Raw genomic sequence first — 24614 nt, forward strand, 5'->3', positions numbered from 1 at the left:
TCATCTGATCTTATATTTTTCCATCTGCCTTCTTCAGTTTTATTATTCATTTATTAATTTCCTGAAATGGATGTTTTCTGAATCAATTTTCAACTTCCTTTCTACTTTATTTGTTTTGTTTTGTTTTGTTTTTGTTTTCCTTGCTGTACGCGGGCCTCTCACTGTTGTGGCCTCTCCCGTTGCGGAGCACAGGCTCCGGACGCCCAGGCTCAGCGGCCATGGCTCACAGGCCCAGCCGCTCCGTGGTATGTGGGATCTTCCCGGACCAGGGCACGAACCCATGTCCCCTGCATCGGCAGGCGGACTCTCAACCACTGCGCCACCAGGGAAGCCCCCCTTGCTACTTTAATATATGCTTTTAAGGCTCAACATTTCCCTCTATGTATGTGTTCCAATCTCCAGATCCAATTATGAATTTGAATGTTTCTCTTCATGGTTCTGTCAATGTTTGCTTTATAAAGTATCAGCTGAAGTTATTAGTTTCTGAGAATTTGAAACCTTTATGACTGTGAAGTGTCCCTCCGTATGTCAAGTAATGCTTTTTCCTTCCCCTTAAAGTTCACTTGGTCAAATAGCAATGTCACAGATTTTATAATTACAGAAATAACTTGAGACCTAGGATGTTGATGTCTGTCTCTAGAAAGGATTTTCCCTTGCTTCTGCACGGGTTGTAAGATGCTAACAAAACACGTTCACCTTTACACAATTTCAGGGAATGAGGTGTTTTGGCGTTTGGCTTCAGTCCCTGCCAAAGAAAGCCCAGTTTCCTTCTCCCCTTATTCCAATGGTGAAACTCTTTGGGGTTTACCAGGAAGCCTTCGTGGCTGTTAATGCTTTTACGTCGCTTAGCCTCTTGAAGACGTCCAAAATTCGACTGAGTTTGTACGCCTTTCAATGAACAGAATCTACACTCTTCTGAGGCCTACACAGTAGAACGGCAAGACGGCCTGAGACCTTCTCAGGGATTCCGGAAAGTGAAAACATGTAGTCCAGAGCTCGTGCCGGTAGACACCCCCGCACCCACCCTTGCATTCTGGGACATGTAGTCCAGAGCTCGTAAACTCGTGTAGTCCCATATACTGCAGCTACAGTAACGCCTCGCTGTAAAGGTTTACCCGCGGAATTCTGGGAAATATGGTCCAGGAGTTCCGGGTTAGTCGCAGGCACTTCCGCCCCAGGAGGACACGTAGCAGCCATGTTCTGCCTGGTGACGGTGTTTCAGGTCCGCTCTTCACGACCCATTCAAGCTTCCCCTTTGCAGACCTTTCATTTGGGGAGAAAGAGGAGGAGCGGCTAAAAGCGGAGGTTTGAGGGCCTGGAGTGGTGATGTACGTCCCGCGGGCGGAGCTTCTTTGCGTTTGGTAACGTAGCCGGGATGGGGTGGGCTCAGGTCGTGCCTCCTGGGGTTTGAGGGTCTCCCCGGTTTTCTTCACCCCTAACCTGACCCCGTCCCCCACCTATGAGCTAGCCCTACCGCTTCATACGGCGTCACACTGGGTGAGTTGCTTAACTCCTCTGTGCCTCCGTTGCTGTTCGGTAAAAGGGGGGAAAAAGGAATGCCTTGTTAATATAGTGTTGTGAGGAGAAACGAGATAGCACAAGTAAAAGGTCTACAACTGCCTGATACATTGTTGGTATTAATACTACGCTAATTCGGGAGGCACCCATTTCGCAGCGGGATTCTGTGAGCCCAGGAAGCTGAATTGTCCTGGACTCCTGGCCTGTTTTGGAAGGAGAGGACTTCTAGCTGGTACGGGGGCGGAAGGGGGTGCGGTATGAATTAGTGGGGATGGAAACACAGCCCTGGTATTTCACAGTCTCCTTTCCTTCCCCAGCCCTGGCTTCTCAAAAAGCACTGCACGGAGGAAGAGGCAGCAGAGCCCCACGTGAGTAGGACTTGGCATTCTTCTACTTAAGATATTCCTATAAATTGTAGAACGCATGAGACATGGGTAAGGATGATAACTGAGCCTTGGTCACTAATTTCCATTCTAAAAGCTTTATGCAAATGAACACATTTCCATCAGGCGGTGGCTCTGTGAATTGGTACTGCTGTTTTCTCTACTTTAAGGCAGGGAACACAACCCTGTTGGCCCATCCTCACCCAGATGGTAGGAGGCAGAGCTGGGGTTGGGACCCAGGCAGTTTGAGTCCAGCAGCTGAGTTTGCTAATCCCTTTGGTATATTCTCTTTGAGCATAGGGTACTGGCTAGAATCATATCATGAAAGGAGGTTGGGACTTAATTGTGGGGACCTTGAGAGCAAGGTTTAGGCTATTTTATGAGTGTTTAAGATAGTTTTCTCAACTGGGTCATTTATTTTATTTCAAATAATATGTATATCATAGAAGTAGCATAATCATTATGGAAAAATGCAGATATATACATAAAGAACAATTTTAATTATCTGTAACTTTAGGATGTAAAGATAACAGTTGTTAATGTTTTAGTGCCTTTTTGTCTGGTTACTCTTTGTGTATGTTTCTGTGTAGTGGAGGCTGTTTTTTTGTGGGACTGATGTTACACTGCAGTGCTACTCAAATTGTGGTCCACAAACCAGCGGCATTGGCATCACTTGGATAGAAATGCCCAGCCTTGAGCCCCATTCGAGACGTTCTGATTTATAATTTCTGCGTAGGGGGTCCAGGAGGCTGCATTCCAACAAGATCCCGCAGTAATTCACATGCACGTGAAAATTCGAGAAGCTCAAGAGAGGGTCTTTTCTGGAAACTGAGGCCGAGGAAATTGACCCTGCTGGATGTCACAGATAAAACTGAGCTGGCTTCACCAAAGGCCTACTTAGTCCAATGATTTTATTCCCCCACTAATTATTGTCAACTGTCAGGGCCCCTTTCAGAATCCTGAATTGAGCAGAAGACAGCTAGCAAGTGTAGAGTCAAAATGGAGGTCGTTAGAAGTTGTGAAGATATCTCTCTCCCAAGCTTTGGGGAGTGGAATCATTGCCATCTTTTGTACTAGATCGAACCCGGGCCCCCTGCATTGGGAATGTGGCGTCTTATCCACTGCACCACCAGGGAAGTCTCCCATTTATTTCTTAAACTTTCCTATATTTATAATGATATAATTACAATTCAGATTCCTGTCTTTTTTTCATTTGAATTAGGTATGGGCTGTCAAACTATTTTTTATTGTTGTTGCAGAATCCTGGCTTTTATTAGTTCTCTTTACCTCTGTGCATAATTGTCAAAAGGGTACTTCCTGTTTAAGAAGAAACTTAACGTATTTTTATACCTTTTGTAAAAAGTTGTCCATGTCAATTTAAATATTATTGTTGCAGTCACAAAATCTTTAGGAAGACAAGCAGAGATTTTCAGAAGTCTATAAAGACTCTCACATAACAGGGCAACAACGTACGACCTCCACATGTCTGACAGTCTTCTGTTGGTAGAAATCACATCTCTAAGGATAATTTCTAACTAAAATATCATCTGCTTTACCGCAGTTGCTAAGAAATAAGAAACCCTGACAGTGGTGTTCTCAGAGCTTCCTACCTTATGACGATCTCACGAGGTGGATGCCCGTGTTCTCCCCTACTGGCAGAAGACAGAACTGAGGCGAAGAGATGTGAATAATTTGCCCAGGGTGACACTGCTAGTGAATGGCGTAGCCTGATCAGAGCCCATGCATATTGACTCCAAAACCTACTCTGACTTACATGGTCTCTGTTTACCCCATACCCAGAATAAGAATGACCCCTGTGGAAGCTGCAGGCACACTGTGAGGGGGCCACTGTGTATGGCTGGGCAGGTCATTCCTCACACAGCCACTGAGGGGGTTCACGGGGGCATCTGGTATCTGCGTGGGGCTCTGCTCATCAAGCATAATCAGCTGTAGCCACCCCGAGGACTGGGAGCCTTGGTAATTCACAATGAGCACCACGTGGGTTAGTGACTTCTTTTTCTTTAAACCAGTTTCCAGTTTGACTTCTTCTTTCCCTGTCTGTCTTGCTAGGACTCTGCACTGCCCCAGAAGGAGAGAGAAAATGAGCACATTCCAGGTGAGTAGAGCTTGCCTTTCTTGCTGTTAAAAACGCCATTTTTGTACTCAGGTTGGACACAGGTTTTCCTCTTTTTTTTCTTTTTCTTTTTTTTTTTTGATTGGAGTATAGTTGATTTACAATGTATTAATTTCAGGTGTACAGCAAAGTGATTCAGTTATACATATATATACATATATTTTCAGATTCTTTTCCCTTATAGGTTTTTACGAAATATTGGGTATAGTTCCATATGGGTTTTCTCTTTCAAGGAGAGTCTAAGCATATGAGGACCTGAGTGTGCCATGTGTGCTTTTTTTAAAATTCCTGTTAAATTTAATTGGTTTCGGTTTTAATTTTTGTTTTATTTCATCATTTTTTTTTATTTTACAAGTAAAAGAAAAATTAAGGGAAATGAAGGACATCTTCCAGTCTACTGCTTACCTGCTTACAAATTAGCTGCTTTTATATTTCTGTAATCTCTTCATCATATGTATTCATGGATGTGTATTTGTATTTATAACATAGATACAGTTTTAAATTGTTTTTTTCATTTAATACTAGCTAACATTCACTTTTAATTGCTTTATCATGTTCCTGCAAACTTATGCACCTATTTTTTTTTTTTTTCTGGTATGCGGGCCTCTCACTGTTGTGGCCTCTCCCGTTGCGGGGCACAGGCTCCGGACACGCAGGCTCAGCGGCCATGGCTCACGGGCCCAGCTGCTCCACGGCATGTGGGATCTTCCCGGACCGGGGCACGAACCCGTGTCCCCTGCATCGGCAGGCGGACTCTCAACCACTGCGCCACCAGGGGAGCCCTGCACCTATTCTTTAAACTATTCTTTATGCACAGACATTTAGTTTAAAGACTTCTCCTGTTTTAGGAGCACTACAGTGACAGTGTTCCTGATTTAACCTTTTTCTCAAAATATCTGTTCTGAAGAATATTGCCCCTTTTTGCCCTTAACATAGTAGGTTTAGGTATTCAGAATTTAAGAGGTATGTTTTACATGTGGTGCCTTGGATGTTTTTTGGTAGAATATCCAAATACGGCAGAGCACAGCAGGATCAAACTGCTGCTTCACGCAGAAAAAATCATGTATTGTTAGAAGTTTTCTCACGACCAGAGTTAGATTCAGTCTTCCCCATGCTTGAGTCAGACCCTTTGTGTATTTTATTTACCGATTTGTTTCTTTTTCCATCTTATATTTTTTTCTAATCAGAGTAATGCATGACCTTAGTTTAAAAAGTCCAGTGGTACTTAAAGCACTTGTCACTGCATAGACAGCTCAGAACAATTGTATAAAGAGGTGCTTGGTTTCATCTTTGTTTTAAATATAAAGAATCGGGGTTGTGAAAAAAGGAGGAACCAACTCAGACTCACCCAGAAAACCAAGGGTCTGGAGTCAGAGTATTGCATTCAAGCGAAAGACAGAAACGGGGAAAGAGAGAGTTTTCATTCAGAGACCTGGCATGGCCTTTTGGTTAGTTTCCACATATAACACTCCTTCTCAGCTGGTTCCGACCTCAGTGAGAAAGCAGGTGCCATCAAATACTGCCAGGACTAAATTGGTAACTGTTTCTGGGGCACTTGGCAATAATAATTAAACAGTGAAAGCTTTTTAGTTCAGGATCCAGTGGTTAGAATTCTAGGGAGTTTACTTATGAGTTGTCTGAGAGCCCCAGGTAAACACACAAAGCTTTCTCTTTCATAGCTGCACGTCCAGTGAGGCTGAGGAAAGTCAGTGTGTGGCATTGGCAGGATGGAAGGAGGGGGTGCTGGGAAGTCTGCACACCTCACAGGAGCCGGAGCAACTTCCCATCCTCCTCGTCTCCTCGGGGCTGCCCCTCTTCCACTGGCCACTGGGTATAAGATTGAGGTGGTGTTGTTTGTCGTAGGAGGCGGTGACCTTCAAGGACGTGGCCGTGGCCTTCACAGAGGAGGAGCTGGGGCTGCTGGACTCGGCCCAGAGGAAGCTGTACCAGGATGTGATGGTGGAACACTTCGGGAACCTGGTCTCAGTGGGTGAGGACAGCCTTTCTCTGCGAGTGTCTTTGTGACCTTGGTGTTTCAAGGCTTTGGGCCTCTTGAGGTGGTTCCCTGAGTTTGGGGACCAGACTTTTGCAATTCCTGTGGGACACGAGAGGATGTCTCTGGTCTTTCCAAACAGTGTGTTTCAGGTCCTTTTCAATTATTTTGTAAAAGAACTGTAAATCGGCAGTATCTTGCTGTACCTTGTGTATTCTTCTTCAGATTTCCCTCCCTGCCATTAGTGGATCATAAAGCCAATTTATTGAGCCCTACGTGTGACTTTTTAATGAAATAAAATAGTATAGAAAATATCAGAGTTTCTTAGGAAGAGTACAACACATTGCAGCAGAAACTCTGGGCGATGGCATGAGTGGTGTGAGAGCCAGTGGGAACAGATTTCATGAAAAGAGACATTGGTTAGATATAGGTCAGTCAAGCTTCGTTTTAGTAATGTATACTTTTCTACCTGTGTATCTAGGTTGTGAAATAAATGCTGTTTCTTCAGTGGGTCGTGATACAAAGTTTGAAAAACACAGCTTTCAATACCTTGAATATGCAGTTGGAACTCAAATTTCTAGTAAACTTTCGCTCTAGCCCGTTCATGTTAACTTGTGACTTTGCATGTTCTCATTCTTCAAACGAGATACAAAACATATAGAAAGAGAAGAGAGGCTTTGGTTGATGAATTCAGCAACCCAGATAGAAATTTAGGTGAGAACCAAGCAGCCGTGAGTTCCTGTGGTTAGCTCTCTATCTGTTTTGCTTCTCACCAGCCCTGTGCTGTCCATCACCTGGTCCCAGTTGGAAATCTCTTTCCAGGATTATTGCATAGTCTTTGTACTGGTCACCTGTTGCCACCCTTCTCCTCCCACAGTTTGTTCTTTAGGTGGCAAAGTGATCTTTTGTAACTTTAAGTCAGGTTATGTTCTTGTTTCAGAATTCTCTTGTGGCTTCTTTTACTTAGAATAAAAACCACTTAAAGTGGCTTCTAGAGCCTTCTGTGGGCTGCTGTTCGTTCTCCACCACCTCCCTGAATACACCACCTCTCCTCCCTCTTACCCTATCTTTTCCAGACCTGCAAAGGATGCTTCTGCCACAGAGCCTTTTCCTGGTCCTTCTCTCTGCCTGGAATACTCTTTCACCTGTAATCTTTTAGGCCTCTACTTCGTTCAGTCAGTCGCCTTAAAGATGAGGAGGTGGCTGTCCTCTGACCACCCTTTGGAAAATACAGTCCTCTCTTTCTTACTCTCTCTGCCCTGCCTTGTTTTGTCTCTAAGCGTTTCACTCATGTACATTTTGTTCACCTGTTTCTCACCTCTCTTTCTTCCACTGGAGGGTAATCCAGGAGTGCAGGAGGAATTCGGTCTGTTATATGTTTATTGCTCACTAGCCTCAGTGCTTAGCATAGTCTTGGTACATGACAGGAACTCTTAAATATTTCTTGAAGAAACGAATGAGTTAATGGGTAGAGAAATTAGCCTTCCATGAAAATAGCTAGTAGGCGGTGAACAAATCCGAGTGAATAAGGGATATTGCTAAATGTTTTTTTGTCTTCAAATGAATTCCTAGCCTAATTCTAACTTCTCAGGTGCCCATGATGTGTGTATGTGTGTGTTTGCCTTTCTGTACAAGTTGGCCCTCATCAACTTGCACAAAAAATATGTACAGAACCTGTAATTATAACCAAACTGAGTAAAATGCTTTCCCTGTGACTTTCCTTGAGCTCTCAGTAGCAGAGCAAATTCATTTGGGGAGGAAATACTGTTTTGAATGAGGATTCTTATGTCTACTTCTTAGGTAACCCTCCCATAGAAGGAAAGAAATTTCTACTTCCTTATCCCTTATACCAGGGGAGAACAGGTCTCAGAAAACAGCCAGCTGGTGAGTTAGCCTTTCCCTTAAAAGATTTGCCCCGCTGTGTCCCATTTGCCTCCTCCAAAGCCCACCTCACTAATAAGAAATCGATCTTTGTTAGCTGTACAAACATTTTGTGTGTGTGTGTGTGTGCATTTGTATGTATCTTGTAGAAGGCATTTTAGATAATGTCACCTTGAGTGCTTTGATCATTCTTTAATAGTTTCTAGTCTGTTTCTTCTCAATACTTATCACAGGCTATGGAATTTATTCCCAGCTCATTCATAAAGCCCATTCTTCACTTTGGAACTCATTCTTGTTAAAGACCAATGTATCTGTGTCCAAAAATTTTCCATGCTGTTTTTAAAGAGACAGCATTCTTCCCTAGCCTCTACATTTTGACTCCTGCTTGGCAGGGGGAGTGGAGGAACATATTAGGCAGCACAAATGCCTGAGAAGGATCCAGTGCATAGGTCTTCATGCTTTTTTTTAACCCCACTGATTCTTAGACCCTTTTTTAAAATTAATTAATTGTTGGTTGCATTGGGTCTTGGTTGCTGCATATGGGCTTTTCTCTCGTTGTGGTGAGTGGGAGCAGCTCTTCGTTGTGGTGCGCAGGCTTCTCATTGCAGTGGCTTCTCTTGTTTCAGAGCACGGTCTCTAGGAACGCGGGCTTCAGTAGTTGTGGCACGTGGGCTCAGTAGTTGTGGCTCACGGGCTTAGTTGCTCTGCGGCATGTGGGATCTTCCCGGACCAGGGCTCGAACCTGTGTCCCCTGCACTGGCAGGCAGATTATTAACCACTGTGCCACCGGGGCAGTCCCGGTTTTTAGCCCCTTTCATATCCTCCTCAGCACTAACCCCCTTGGTGTGCTGCCGCCTCGGGTGCAGCCTTTCAACTTAAGCCAAACTGTACTTTCCAGTCCTTTTCCTGTATCTGATACCTGACTTGTAAAAGCTGTTTCGCTTCTCTGACTTGGTTCAAACTTAACCTGGGATTCAGAATTGTAGAGAATCCTAGAAATCAAACTGAGTTCACCTGTGCATGCATTTCTTGAGCCCTGACTAACTGCTAGGCACTGTTAAAGCTGTGAGCACAGCAAAATGCTTGTCTTTATTGATACTGTGTTATGGTAGGAATGACATGTAATTTTTGAAAGATGATTGAAATAGTATGTCAGAGTAGTCATTTGGTTTTAAATGGGTTTCATTAATGCTAAGTATTTGGGAGTTTAACAGACCATCTCTTGGTTTCTGTTAGTATATAAACCAGAGAACTTCATTTGTCGTGCGAAAGATAAGCTGAACCATCCTGAGGTTCATTAAAGTCTCATACTGTGTCTTAAGTGTAAAATCTTGAATCTTTGAACAAAGCTTTCACGTGTCCACATCTCTGAATTCTCTGTCCCTCTAGAAGAAAACAATCAAAGTGAGTTGAGGGCCGTTCAAGACAGAGGATCACGTGAAGAGCTTTCCTGCTGGCAAATCTGGCAACAAATTGCAAATGACTTAACCAGATGCCAAGACTCCATGATAAATAGTTGTCAGTTCCACAAACAAGGTGATTCCCCCTGCCAGATTGGGGCAGGACTCTATTCAAATTTCTGAAGATGAGAACCGTATATTAAATGATAAAGCAGGTGATCCCAGTAGTCCTGGAAATCCAAGGTTTGCAACTTTGAGAGCCCAGGATTCTTGGAGGAAAACTTCATTGGCTGAGTCACAGAATTATCAGAATAGACACCAGCAAATTTCCATGAAAAATAAACTGTGTCAGTGTAAAGAGGATGTTGACACCATCAGTTGGATTTCACATCACCTTGATGCTCATGGAGTACACAAGGGTCAAAAACCTTAACGGCTACAGTGATTATAGAAAAGATAGCACGAGGGTTTCAACACTGGATCAGAATACTATGATTCACACGGGACAAAAACCTTACCAGTGTAATGAATGTAAAGAAACCTTCACCGATCTCTCCACCTTTGATCTTCACCAGCAATTACACTCAAAAGAGAAGTCTCATACGTGCAGTGAGTGTGGAAAAGGCTTCCGTTACAGCTCGGTTCTTCATATTCATCAGAGAGTTCACGTGGGAGGAGAACACAGTGAGTGTGATGAGTGTGGCAAGGAGTTCAGTCAGAGCTCCCAGCTGCAGACTCCTCAGAAAGTCCACACTGTAGAGAAACCATTCAAATGTGGGGAATGTGGGAAAGGCTTCAGTCGTAGGTCAGCACTTAACTATTCATTGTAAAGTCCACACGGGAGAGAAACCTTATAATTGTGAGGAGTGTGGGAGGGCCTTCAGTCAGGCCTCTCACCTTCAGGACCATCAGAGAGTCCACACTGGGGAGAAGGCATTCAAATGTGACACATGTGATAAGAGCTTCAGTCGGAATTCACACCTTCAGTCCCATCAGAGAGTCCATACGGGAGAGAAACCGTACAAATGTGAGGAGTGTGGGAAGGGCTTCATTTGTAGCTCAAATCTATACATTCATCAGAGGGTCCACACAGGAGAAAAACCCTACAAATGTGAGGAATGTGGGAAAGGCTTTAGTCGGCCTTCAAGTCTTCAGGCCCATCAGGGAGTCCACACTGGAGAGAAATCATACATACGTAATGTGTGTGGTAAAGGCTTTACTCTGAGTTCAAACCTTCAGGCACATCAAAGAGTCCATACAGGAGAGAAACCATACAAATGTAAGGAGTGTGGGAAGAGCTTCAGGAGGAACTCCCATTATCAAGTTCATCTGGTTGTCCACACAGGGGAGAAGCCCTATAAATGTGAGGTATGTGGGAAGGGCTTCCGTCAGAGTTCATATCTTCAAATCCATCAGAAGGCCCACAGTGTAGAGAAACCTTACAAGTGTGAGGAGTGTGGGCAGGGCTTCAATCAGAGTTCACGACTTCAGATCCACCAGCTGATCCATACCGGTGAGAAACCATACAAATGTGAAGAGTGTGGGAAGGGATTCAGTCGTAGAGCAGATCTTAAAGTTCATTGCAGAATCCACACCGGAGAGAAACCGTATAATTGTGAGGAGTGTGGGAAAGTCTTCAGGCAGGCCTCAAATCTTCTGGCCCATGAGAGAGTCCACAGCAGAGAAAAACCATTCAAATGTGAAGAGTGTGGGAAGAGCTTTGGTCGGAGTTCACACCTTCAAGCCCATCAAAAAGTCCACACTGGAGAAAAGCCATACAAATGTGAGGAGTGTGGGAAGGGCTTCAAGTGGAGCCTGAACCTCGACATGCATCAGAGGGTCCACACAGGAGAGAAACCATATAAGTGTGGGGAGTGTGGGAAGCACTTCATTCAGGCCTCAAGTCTTCAGCTTCATCAAAGCGTCCACACTGGAGAGAAGCCGTACAGATGTGACAGATGCAGTAAGGTCTTCAGTCGGCCTTCACAGCTACAGTCTCATCAAAGAGTGCACACAGGGGAGAAGCCTTACAAGTGTGAGACCTGTGGTAAGAGCTTCAGTTGGCGCTCCAATCTTATAAGTCATCACAAAATGCATACTGGGGACACATTTTATGAAAGCAGCGAGAGTGGTAAGAACATCAAGGAACTGTCAGAGGATAGAAGTTCTACAAAATGTTGTTTTCAAAAAACTCACGTGCAACGTGAATTCTTGCAAGCGTCAGGTCTCATAGGAGAGAAAGTATTTTAACTTAGTTGGTGTTGAAGCAGTAGCTAAACAGATCCTAGTGTTCAGCAGAGCACACAGCAGAGATCCCTTCTGAGTGGTGCAGTAAGGGCTGCATTCAGAACTTTGACATTTATCAGATGTCACTTAGGAGATAGCACTTAGAAAGGAAAAGAGTTTGGTCTGGGCTTTAACAAAAGTGTAAGGATGAGCTAGTCAAAATTGATGTCCGTGAGAATGTGCGCTCCATGAGGGCAGGGACTTGGCTGCTGAATGTACACAACCTTATCATTGACTAGTGCTTTTAGGTGTGCTCAGTACTTGTGTTTTAAATAAACCAAAAGGGGGAAATGTATAATATATGAAAGTTGTATCCAGATGGGGAAACCTGCAAAATAAAATTAATTCAGGACATGAACTTTTGTTGAAATACTGAAAACCACTGCAGAAAACCAATCTGCAATATATATTTTTTTAATTTATTTTTGGCTGCCTTGGGTCTTTATTGCTGCACGCAGGCTTTCTCTAGTTGCAGTGAGTGGGGGCTACTTTTCATTGCAGTGTGTGGGCTTCTCATTGCAGTGGCTTCTCTTTGTGGAGCACGGGCTCTAGGTGTGCAGGCTTCAGTAGTTGTGGCACGCAGCTGAGCTGCTGTGCAGCATGTGGGATCTTCCTGGACCAGGGCTCAAACCCGTGTCCCCTGCATTGGCAGGCAGATTCTTAACCACTACGCCACCAGGGAAGGGAAGCCCCCCAATCTTCAATATTAATATGCTATTAGCCTATCGCAACTGGCTCCTTGCCTCCCGCAGCCTCTGTTCTCAAGTTGGGTGGTTATTTGAGACGCCGTCTAGTTTTCCAAGGACTGTGTTCAGTAGAAATTGAACTACCTTGTGATTTTTTTTTCTGATGGTACAGAGTGAAAAAACATGATTAACTTTGCAACAACAGTAACTGCATAGTATACAATTGATTTTTTGTCTGTCAATATTAAGGCAGGGTTTACTGTAACACTTTGAAAGTGTCACAAAAATTGTTTGTCCCTAGAAAAAAAAATTTTTAGTTGACCTTGAACTTACTGATTTCTAATTCTCTGCATTTTCATCCAGACTTTGGAATGTTTGCCTTCTAATTATTGTAGCATTTCTTCTAAAGTTCTCAGGTAGGGGCTATGCCATATTCTTCCCCCACATCCATGAGGCAAATACCCAGAAAACTTGTAGGAATCTGATAAAATTATCCAGTGTATTATTGAGACAAGAGTGACATTTATGTGCTTTTCCCTATTGGTTGCAGTAAAGCATGGTTTCAGGAAAGGAGTATATATATCAGAATATATTAGATCTCTTTGATTTAGAAATCATATAATTGGAAGTTATTGATTGTGAGATTAAAATACCAAAAAGATGAACACCACATCAATGATGTCACTAAATTTTTTAATGGAAATTAGTGTACAGCTGTAAGAATTTGAGTTTTGATAGATTCCTATATTAATCTGAAGCCGGTGAAATGATGACAGGGACTTCCCTGGTGGTACAGTGGCTAAGAATTCGCCTGCCAATGCAGGGGACACGGGTTCGAGCCCTGGTCCAGGAAGATCCCACATGCTGTGGAGCAACTAAGCCCGTGTGCCACAACTACTGAGGCTGTGTGCCACAACAACTGAAGCCTACGTGCTTAGAGCCTGTGCTCCACAACAAGAGAAGCCACTGCAATGAGAAGCCCGCGCACCGCAACGAAGAGTAGCCCACACTCACTGCAACTAGAGAAAGCCCGCACGCAGCAACGAAGACCCAATGCAGCCCAAAATAAATAAATTAAATAAAAAATTTATTTTAAAAATTTATGACATATCATAATCGCAGGAGATACACAATATGGGCTTTGAGAGGTCACAGATTGTAGCCTTCATAGTATAATCAACCATAAATCTTTGTTAGTGTTTGTGTATGTGTGCATGTGCACACATGTATGTGTACATGCATAAGATCATGTGTAAAGGGATACTCTTCCAGAGTGGTTTTCCTAGGCAAGGAGCATTTTGTGATATTTTTCCATTTTATAACTTCATGTTATATTTTTTTCATTGAATAGTGGGTATTGCCAAAGCAGGAAATTATTTTAATAGAATTTGAAAAAGTATTAAATAATTATCCCTTGCAGTTAAGACCTCATATGATTGTTCTATATTGTCATAAGGCATATAAGATCAAAATTATGGTATGAACTCTGGAAGCCAATTTCAAAAACAAAACAGTTCTCAGATTATTTTGCATACACAGAAAAATTCATGAGTTTCAACAGTTGAAGCTTTATTATTTATGCTGTGCTTTAACTACAGATCCATAATAGGGAGAGGGAAAATCCTGGAGCTAGAAACAAAAGTGGATATACCTACATTGTGGAGGTTTAAAAAAAAAAAGTTTCTCTTGTTGAAAAGATGCACATGAGGAGAGAACTGAGCATAATAGCAGAGGACCCTCTGGATGTGGAACCAGTAAGGACAAAGCAGGTTTGGATGGCATTCCATACGCAGACCAATGGTGGTATTTTTAATATAGTTGGTTAAAGGGCTTTATTTAGCAAGTTACAGTTGACCCTTGAACAATATGGGTTTGAACTGGGCAGGTCCACTTATATGCAGGGTTTTTATTTTAATAGTAATTACTACAGTACTACATGATCTGTGGTTGGTTGAACCCATGGTTGCAGAATTGCAGATACAGAGGAACCACGGATATGGAAGTCTGACCATAAGTTATTTATACAGATCTGTCTACCCATCCATCCATCCGTCCACCCATCTGTAGAGAGAGAGAGGGAGTGAGTGCACGTGCTAGGTATTTACAGAAGTAGATATGGAAGTGCGAGGATATACAAACACACACATGTGTATGTGATGTATATAAGCATGTATATCCACGTTTCTATTTCAGGGCTGGAGCAAGGAAAGTGTAGAATGATCCTGGAGAAAATTTACTGTGCCAGAAAGTAGGAAAGAGTGGTGGGACGTGTAAAAAGATCCAGCTTGAAGAGACTCACACTGGGTAAATCTGAGCAATTTGACCCTAAAATAAATAATTATCATACAGAATATGAATAAAAAAAGAGGAAGGGAGGGAAGGAAGGGCTCTCATAATAGAATGCCAAACCATAAACATATAGAAGGAATGACGTAATGTAAAAATCATTATTTACAACCATCATAGTAATGATAGGTTCTGGCAAGAGTAATCAATGAATTATAAAACTACTGGTTGAAAGTTTACAAGGAGCAGGATGCTACAAAACCCCAAATATCTCTCCACGAAGTATTGATCACAACAAGAAATACAGTAGGTATAAATTTGGTGAACACTACCTTAGCCAAGAGGTGAACATTATCAATAACAGAACAAACGAACGTTTTAGATCTCTGGGGTATGATATACTGAGAAGGACGCAACGTTGCTTCAGGATTATTTCTGACAGAAATAAACAACCAGATCTTATCACAAGGAAGCATCCACGTTGAGAGTCTCCTGTTTCACAGTTATGACCACAGGGAGCATAACTGGCCAAAGGTCCCAGCTGCTGCTCTTAAATCCATCACCACGTTTGCCTGGAGGCCGGCCTTGCCCCTGATTGCTCCTGGTCAGCACAGCAGGGATCCTAAGGCAGGCCATTTCTTGGAGACCAGGATTCCTCTGTCCAGTGACCTTTTTTCAAGGACTCTGACAGCCTTGAAGGATTTTACGTAGATGACAAGGCAGTCTCGGATGATTTACCAAATCTTTCTTCCAAATCTTCACTCAGGGTCAGACTTGCACTATGCGCTGATAGTTCTGCCAGCCTTCCAGAGCTCCCTGCCATTTTCTCTCCGATGTTTCCCCCAATGAAATATTTGTTCATTAAAGTCTTTCTCAGCACTTTGCCGTCTAGTTCTTGGAGGACCAGGACAAAGCCCAAACCCTAGAAGCATCCCTTTTTGGCTCTTTCTAGTAACCTTCCTTTCCATATGGTAGCCACTAATTTGTAATGGTGTAGATTCACTTAGCCTATTTTGTACTTGATATAAATGGAGTCATGTAATAGGTGCTATTTTGTGTTGGCTTCATTTGCTCCACAGTATATCCATGACATTTATCCATATTGATGGGAGTGGATACCGTTGATTCATTTTCATTGGTGGATATTATTGCAGTGTGTAAACATATCAAAATCTATTTATTAATCCCATTATTGGTGGGTATTGGGTACTTCCCCATTCTTGGCTATCACAGTTAGTGGTGATGTGAGCAATCTAGAATGTGCCTTGTGCACTTGTTTGAGGGATATTTCTATGGGTGGAACCAAAGGGTTATAGGGTATATGTTCAACTTTGGTAGATACAGTTGACCCTTGAAGAATGCATGGGCATGAGGGATGCATCTGAGTCTTTTATTCCATAGATGTTTTTAAAATCTCTCTCACTTTTGGCCCAAGAGTGCTGCGTTTGGGTTTACGGTGTTTCTTAACTTTGAAATAGTCCAATTTTTCAATTTTTTCTTTCACAGTTGGTGATTTTTTTGGTCTTAAGAAATTCTTCCTACTCCAAGGCAAAAAGGCTGTTATCTTACGTTTCTTTCCTAAAGCATCATTGTTTACTTTTCAAATTTAAGTCTGCAGATCTTCTGGAATTTATATTTTTATATCCTATGCAGTAATGATTAATATTTTTCCCATATGGATATCCAGCTGACTGAGAACCAATAGTTGACCCTTGGACAACATGGGTTTAAACTACACAAGTGCACTTATACGAGGATTTTTTTGAATAGTAAATACTGCACTACTACACGATCCAAGGTTGGTTCAATCCTCAGATGCAGAATTGCCGATTATGGAGAAACCGTGTACGTACAGAGGACTGGCTATAAGTTATACTTGGATTTTCAACTTAGCAGAGGGTTGGCACCCCTAACCCCCTTGAACCCTAGTTCAAGGATCAACTGTATTAACAAGAGTTCTTTCCCCTCTCTGCTGCAGTGTTTTCTTTTCTTTCTTTTTTCTTTTGGCCGTGCTGCGTGGCTTGCAGGATCTCAGTTCCCTGACCAGGGATTGAACCAGGGTCACCACAGTGAAAGCGCCAAATCCTTACCACTAGACCACCAGGGAGCTCCCTGCAGTGTTTTCTTTTTACACGTTGTTATAATGTCTGTTTCAACATGGATTTTGATGTCTATTATCTTGTCTATCCTTGAGCAAACACCAGACTATCTTATATTGTAGATTTATAGTAAGGTTTAATGTGACTAATATCTTTCTTTTCATTCTTCTTTCAGATTGTCCCAGCTCTTCTTTTATTTTTTATTTTTATGTTTTTTTAGATGTTGGGGGTAGGAGTTTATTTACTTATTTTTGCTGTGTTGGGTCTTCGTTTCTGTGCGAGGGCTTTCTTTAGTTGTGGCAAGTGGGGGCCACTCCTCATCGTGGTGCGTGGGCCTCACTATCACGGCCTCTTGTTGGGGAGCACAGGCTCCAGACGCGCAGGCTCAGTACGTGGCTCACGGGCCTAGTTGCTCCGTGGCATGTGGGATCTTCCCAGACCAGGGCTCAAACCCGTGTCCCCTGCATTAGCAGGCAGATTCTCAACCACTGCGCCACCAGGGAAGCCCCCAGCTCTTCTTGTAGCTCTTTGCTTTCCCACATAATATTTGTAAACATCTCATCAATTTCCAAGGGAAAAAATGCTGATGTTTTTATTGGGGTTTGATTGAGCCTATAGATCATTTTGAGGATTACTGATATCTTTGTAATATTGAATCTTCAAGCCATGAATATCACTATTTTTAAGAATTTCTCTTGGAGAAAAATAAAAGTGGATCCCATGTAATAAAATGTACATAAATAGACTCCAAAATATTTAAAGGACCTACATGTGAAAGATAAGTCTAGAAAGTTAATTTTTAAAAGGTAGAAATATATTTTTTCACCTGAGGAGTTTCAGAAGCACAGATGTTAAGAAATTATTGGTTTATTATCTTATAATTAAAGATTTCTATTCCATGAAGAACACAATAGAAAAATTTTAGAAACACGTGCCCAATTAGGAAAGGATACTTGTAATTGGTAAAACTGAAAAGGTATTAATAATCAGAATATGTAATAGAAATGAGGAAGAAAAAGATAGCATCCACATTAGAAAATGGGGCAAAAGTTTTAAGTAGACACTTATAGATGAAGCTACCAAGCATTTGAAAAAAAGATCAAACTTATTAGAAATCAGAGAAATTTAACTAAAACAAGATACTACTATACATTTAATACACTAGCAAAACGGTGATGAGTCGTCCAAATGAAGGTAAGTGGTTGCACAAAAACCTGACGTGCAACTCTTTGGTAATCTGGACTGGTGTAGCCGTTCAGGAAGTCAATCTGGCTATATTATTAAAGTATACATATTTGCTATGAAATAATTTCACTCGGGTATGTGTTCCAAAGCAATTCTCAGATACGTCTATAAACAAATGTAAGAAGATGTTTATTTTATTATCATTGGCATGGCAGTTGGAAGAGTACAGGTAAAATGTGGGTGCAGAAAATGGAACTCTATGAAACAAATTAGATAGAGGGGTGAATGTTTTTTTTGTTTGTTTGTTTTTCTGCGGTACGTGGGCCTCTCGCTGTTGTGGCCTCTCCCGCTGCGGAGCACAGGCTCCGGACGTGCAGGCTCAGCAGCCATGGCTCACGGGCCCAGCCGCTCCACGGCATGTGGGATTTTCCCAGACTCGGGCATGAACCCGCGTCCCCTGCATCGGCAGGCAGACTCTCAACCACTGTGCCACCAGGGAAGCCTGGATGGGTGAATCTTAAAAATATACTCCTGAATGAAGGAAATAAACACCAGAATGAATTTTATGACACAATATTATTTATATGAATTGAAAATATACACAAGTGCACATTTTGCACAAGAACACACCCAAAAGAAAACACATCAAACAAATTAGAATGGTAGCTTACGGGGTAGAGAAGGGAGTGGAGGGTGCCATAGGGAACAGGAGGTGAATAAATAAAACTTAATCATGTTACCGTATTTCATCGTGCTATATCCAAGATTTCACTTTCCTTGTAGTGGAAAGAAATCCTGTGTGCTATGTTGGCTTAAGTCAGGAATAGTTCTTGGAGGATATTTTCCTGAAAGAATTTGGAACACATTTTTGAAAAAATCTTTGTTTATACTATGGATGATCTTTTTTTGTTTGTTTTGTTTGTTTCTTTAATTTCTGTTTTGTGGGTGTGTGTGGGATCTACTTTATTTTTGTATTTCATTCATCTGATCTTATATTTTTCCATCTGCCTTCTTCAGTTTTATTATTCATTTATTAATTTCCTGAAATGGATGTTTTCTGAATCAATTTTCAACTTCCTTTCTACTTTATTTGTTTTGTTTTGTTTTGTTTTTGTTTTCCTTGCTGTACGCGGGCCTCTCACTGTTGTGGCCTCTCCCGTTGCGGAGCACAGGCTCCGGACGCCCAGGCTCAGCGGCCATGGCTCACAGGCCCAGCCGCTCCGTGGTATGTGGGATCTTCCCGGACCAGGGCACGAACCCATGTCCCCTGCATCGGCAGGCGGACTCTCAACCACTGCGCCACCAGGGAAGCCCCCCTTGCTACTTTAATATATGCTTTTAAGGCTCAACATTTCCCTCTATGTATGTGTTCCAATCTCCAGATCCAATTATGAATTTGAATGTTTCTCTTCATGGTTCTGTCAATGTTTGCTTTATAAAGTATCAGCTGAAGTTATTAGTTTCTGAGAATTTGAAACCTTTATGACTGTGAAGTGTCCCTCCGTATGTCAAGTAATGCTTTTTCCTTCCCCTTAAAGTTCACTTGGTCAAATAGCAATGTCACAGATTTTATAATTACAGAAATAACTTGAGACCTAGGATGTTGATGTCTGTCTCTAGAAAGGATTTTCCCTTGCTTCTGCACGGGTTGTAAGATGCTAACAAAACACGTTCACCTTTACACAATTTCAGGGAATGAGGTGTTTTGGCGTTTGGCTTCAGTCCCTGCCAAAGAAAGCCCAGTTTCCTTCTCCCCTTATTCCAATGGTGAAACTCTTTGGGGTTTACCAGGAAGCCTTCGTGGCTGTTAATGCTTTTACGTCGCTTAGCCTCTTGAAGACGTCCAAAATTCGACTGAGTTTGTACGCCTTTCAATGAACAGAATCTACACTCTTCTGAGGCCTACACAGTAGAACGGCAAGACGGCCTGAGACCTTCTCAGGGATTCCGGAAAGTGAAAACCAGAGTGAAAACATGTAGTCCAGAGCTCGTGCCGGTAGACACCCCCGCACCCACCCTTGCATTCTGGGACATGTAGTCCAGAGCTCGTAAACTCGTGTAGCCCCATATACTGCAGCTACAGTAACGCCTCGCTGTAAAGGTTTACCCGCGGAATTCTGGGAAATATGGTCCAGGAGTTCCGGGTTAGTCGCAGGCACTTCCGCCCCAGGAGGACACGTAGCAGCCATGTTCTGCCTGGTGACGGTGTTTCAGGTCCGCTCTTCACGACCCATTCAAGCTTCCCCTTTGCAGACCTTTCATTTGGGGAGAAAGAGGAGGAGCGGCTAAAAGCGGAGGTTTGAGGGCCTGGAGTGGTGATGTACGTCCCGCGGGCGGAGCTTCTTTGCGTTTGGTAACGTAGCCGGGATGGGGTGGGCTCAGGTCGTGCCTCCTGGGGTTTAAGGGTCTCCCCGGTTTTCTTCACCCCTAACCTGACCCCGTCCCCCACCTATGAGCTAGCCCTACCGCTTCATACGGCGTCACACTGGGTGGGTTGCTTAACTCCTCTGTGCCTCCGTTGCTGTTCGGTAAAAGGGGGGAAAAAGGAATGCCTTGTTAATATAGTGTTGTGAGGAGAAACGAGATAGCACAAGTAAAAGGTCTACAACTGCCTGATACATTGTTGGTATTAATACTACGCTAATTCGGGAGGCACCCATTTCGCAGCGGGATTCTGTGAGCCCAGGAAGCTGAATTGTCCTGGACTCCTGGCCTGTTTTGGAAGGAGAGGACTTCTAGCTGGTACGGGGGCGGAAGGGGGTGCGGTATGAATTAGTGGGGATGGAAACACAGCCCTGGTATTTCACAGTCTCCTTTCCTTCCCCAGCCCTGGCTTCTCAAAAAGCACTGCACGGAGGAAGAGGCAGCAGAGCCCCACGTGAGTAGGACTTGGCATTCTTCTACTTAAGATATTCCTATAAATTGTAGAACGCATGAGACATGGGTAAGGATGATAACTGAGCCTTGGTCACTAATTTCCATTCTAAAAGCTTTATGCAAATGAACACATTTCCATCAGGCGGTGGCTCTGTGAATTGGTACTGCTGTTTTCTCTACTTTAAGGCAGGGAACACAACCCTGTTGGCCCATCCTCACCCAGATGGTAGGAGGCAGAGCTGGGGTTGGGACCCAGGCAGTTTGAGTCCAGCAGCTGAGTTTGCTAATCCCTTTGGTATATTCTCTTTGAGCATAGGGTACTGGCTAGAATCATATCATGAAAGGAGGTTGGGACTTAATTGTGGGGACCTTGAGAGCAAGGTTTAGGCTATTTTATGAGTGTTTAAGATAGTTTTCTCAACTGGGTCATTTATTTTATTTCAAATAATATGTATATCATAGAAGTAGCATAATCATTATGGAAAAATGCAGATATATACATAAAGAACAATTTTAATTATCTGTAACTTTAGGATGTAAAGATAACAGTTGTTAATGTTTTAGTGCCTTTTTGTCTGGTTACTCTTTGTGTATGTTTCTGTGTAGTGGAGGCTGTTTTTTTGTGGGACTGATGTTACACTGCAGTGCTACTCAAATTGCGTTCCACAAACCAGCGGCATTGGCATCACTTGGATAGAAATGCCCAGCCTTGAGCCCCATTCGAGACGTTCTGATTTATAATTTCTGCGTAGGGGGTCCAGGAGGCTGCATTCCAACAAGATCCCGCAGTAATTCACATGCACGTGAAAATTCGAGAAGCTCAAGAGAGGGTCTTTTCTGGAAACTGAGGCCGAGGAAATTGACCCTGCTGGATGTCACAGATAAAACTGAGCTGGCTTCACCAAAGGCCTACTTAGTCCAATGATTTTATTCCCCCACTAATTATTGTCAACTGTCAGGGCCCCTTTCAGAATCCTGAATTGAGCAGAAGACAGCTAGCAAGTGTAGAGTCAAAATGGAGGTCGTTAGAAGTTGTGAAGATATCTCTCTCCCAAGCTTTGGGGAGTGGAATCATTGCCATCTTTTGTACTAGATCGAACCCGGGCCCCCTGCATTGGGAATGTGGCGTCTTATCCACTGCACCACCAGGGAAGTCTCCCATTTATTTCTTAAACTTTCCTATATTTATAATGATATAATTACAATTCAGATTCCTGTCTTTTTTTCATTTGAATTAGGTATGGGCTGTCAAACTATTTTTTATTGTTGTTGCAGAATCCTGGCTTTTATTAGTTCTCTTTACCTCTGTGCATAATTGTCAAAAGGGTACTTCCTGTTTAAGAAGAAACTTAACGTATTTTTATACCTTTTGTAAAAAGTTGTCCATGTCAATTTAAATATTATTGTTGCAGTCACAAAATCTTTAGGAAGACAAGCAGAGATTTTCAGAAGTCTATAAAGACTCTCACATAACAGGGCAACAACGTACGACCTCCACATGTCTGACAGTCTTCTGTTGGTAGAAATCACATCTCTAAGGATAATTTCTAACTAAAATATCATCTGCTTTACCGCAGTTGCTAAGAAATAAGAAACCCTGACAGTGGTGTTCTCAGAGCTTCCTACCTTATGACGATCTCACGAGGTGGATGCCCGTGTTCTCCCCTACTGGCAGAAGACAGAACTGAGGCGAAGAGATGTGAATAATTTGCCCAGGGTGACACTGCTAGTGAATGGCGTAGCCTGATCAGAGCCCATGCATATTGACTCCAAAACCTACTCTGACTTACATGGTCTCTGTTTACCCCATACCCAGAATAAGAATGACCCCTGTGGAAGCTGCAGGCACACTGTGAGGGGGCCATTGTGTATGGCTGGGCAGGTCATTCCTCACACAGCCACTGAGGGGGTTCACGGGGGCATCTGGTATCTGCGTGGGGCTCTGCTCATCAAGCATAATCAGCTGTAGCCACCCCGAGGACTGGGAGCCTTGGTAATTCACAATGAGCACCACGTGGGTTAGTGACTTCTTTTTCTTTAAACCAGTTTCCAGTTTGACTTCTTCTTTCCCTGTCTGTCTTGCTAGGACTCTGCACTGCCCCAGAAGGAGAGAGAAAATGAGCACATTCCAGGTGAGTAGAGCTTGCCTTTCTTGCTGTTAAAAACGCCATTTTTGTACTCAGGTTGGACACAGGTTTTCCTCTTTTTTTTCTTTTTCTTTTTTTTTTTTGATTGGAGTATAGTTGATTTACAATGTATTAATTTCAGGTGTACAGCAAAGTGATTCAGTTATACATACATATACATATATTTTCAGATTCTTTTCCCTTATAGGTTTTTACGAAATATTGGGTATAGTTCCATATGGGTTTTCTCTTTCAAGGAGAGTCTAAGCATATGAGGACCTGAGTGTGCCATGTGTGCTTTTTTTAAAATTCCTGTTAAATTTAATTGGTTTCGGTTTTAATTTTTGTTTTATTTCATCATTTTTTTTTATTTTACAAGTAAAAGAAAAATTAAGGGAAATGAAGGACATCTTCCAGTCTACTGCTTACCTGCTTACAAATTAGCTGCTTTTATATTTCTGTAATCTCTTCATCATATGTATTCATGGATGTGTATTTGTATTTATAACATAGATACAGTTTTAAATTGTTTTTTTCATTTAATACTAGCTAACATTCACTTTTAATTGCTTTATCATGTTCCTGCAAACTTATGCACCTATTTTTTTTTTTTTTTCTGGTATGCGGGCCTCTCACTGTTGTGGCCTCTCCCGTTGCGGGGCACAGGCTCCGGACGCGCAGGCTCAGTGTCCATGGCTCACGGGCCCAGCTGCTCCGCGGCATGTGGGATCTTCCCGGACCGGGGCACGAACCCGTGTCCCCTGCATCGGCAGGCGGACTCTCAACCACTGCGCCACCAGGGGAGCCCTGCACCTATTCTTTAAACTATTCTTTATGCACAGACATTTAGTTTAAAGACTTCTCCTGTTTTAGGAGCACTACAGTGACAGTGTTCCTGATTTAACCTTTTTCTCAAAATATCTGTTCTGAAGAATATTGCCCCTTTTTGCCCTTAACATAGTAGGTTTAGGTATTCAGAATTTAAGAGGTATGTTTTACATGTGGTGCCTTGGATGTTTTTTGGTAGAATATCCAAATACGGCAGAGCACAGCAGGATCAAACTGCTGCTTCACGCAGAAAAAATCATGTATTGTTAGAAGTTTTCTCACGACCAGAGTTAGATTCAGTCTTCCCCATGCTTGAGTCAGACCCTTTGTGTATTTTATTTACCGGTTTGTTTCTTTTTCCATCTTATATTTTTTTCTAATCAGAGTAATGCATGACCTTAGTTTAAAAAGTCCAGTGGTACTTAAAGCACTTGTCACTGCATAGACAGCTCAGAACAATTGTATAAAGAGGTGCTTGGTTTCATCTTTGTTTTAAATATAAAGAATCGGGGTTGTGAAAAAAGGAGGAACCAACTCAGACTCACCCAGAAAACCAAGGGTCTGGAGTCAGAGTATTGCATTCAAGCGAAAGACAGAAACGGGGAAAGAGAGAGTTTTCATTCAGAGACCTGGCATGGCCTTTTGGTTAGTTTCCACATATAACACTCCTTCTCAGCTGGTTCCGACCTCAGTGAGAAAGCAGGTGCCATCAAATACTGCCAGGACTAAATTGGTAACTGTTTCTGGGGCACTTGGCAATAATAATTAAACAGTGAAAGCTTTTTAGTTCAGGATGCAGTGGTTAGAATTCTAGGGAGTTTACTTATGAGTTGTCTGAGAGCCCCAGGTAAACACACAAAGCTTTCTCTTTCATAGCTGCACGTCCAGTGAGGCTGAGGAAAGTCAGTGTGTGGCATTGGCAGGATGGAAGG

This window comes from Mesoplodon mirus (assembly GCF_964341445.2).
Source record: "Mesoplodon mirus genome assembly, contig: HAP1_SCAFFOLD_371, whole genome shotgun sequence".
In the NCBI taxonomy this organism is placed as follows: domain Eukaryota; kingdom Metazoa; phylum Chordata; class Mammalia; order Artiodactyla; family Ziphiidae; genus Mesoplodon; species Mesoplodon mirus.